The sequence below is a fragment of the Apis dorsata genome, unplaced genomic scaffold (genome assembly GCF_000469605.1).
Source record: "Apis dorsata unplaced genomic scaffold, Apis dorsata 1.3 scaffold_111, whole genome shotgun sequence".
NCBI lineage: Eukaryota > Metazoa > Arthropoda > Insecta > Hymenoptera > Apidae > Apis > Apis dorsata.
In genome coordinates, this window is record NW_006263406.1 from 454584 (window position 1) to 455117 (window position 534).

Here is a 534-nt window from a genome sequence, read left to right on the forward strand (position 1 = left end):
TGCCTCGTGGTCCACCAAAGCGCCTTCGTTCGCCTGCTTTTCTCCCTCTCTCTTTCTCTCTTCCTTTCTCGCTCCCTCTTTCTTTTCCTATCCTTCCCTCTCTACCGGCCTGAGCAAACTCGTGCGCGCGCGCGCGCGTTCACGTTCATTCCTTCTTTCTCCCTCCTTATTCCGTTCTCGTTTTCCTCAACCTCTCTGTCTTTCTTTTCGAGATTGACTCGCTCGTCTGTGTTCCCCTCCCTTTTCTCGAATCTTGCTCGTATCTATCGTTAGGTCCATACGATAACTGCTATATGCTCCGACGAGACATAACGGCCAAGTAGAATTCAACGGATCTCGTCTTACGTTCTACAACGCAACCACGATGCGCCACGTAACGTGTAAATCGAGCAGGTCATCGTACCTTAGCGCTGCCACCACGCCGTTTGTTGGAAATTTCCAAGGGTATACCGCAGCCCTACAACGACATCTATCTGCAAAAATTTCAATCGCGTCGATAAAAACGATTTCTCCCTTATATATATATATATATAT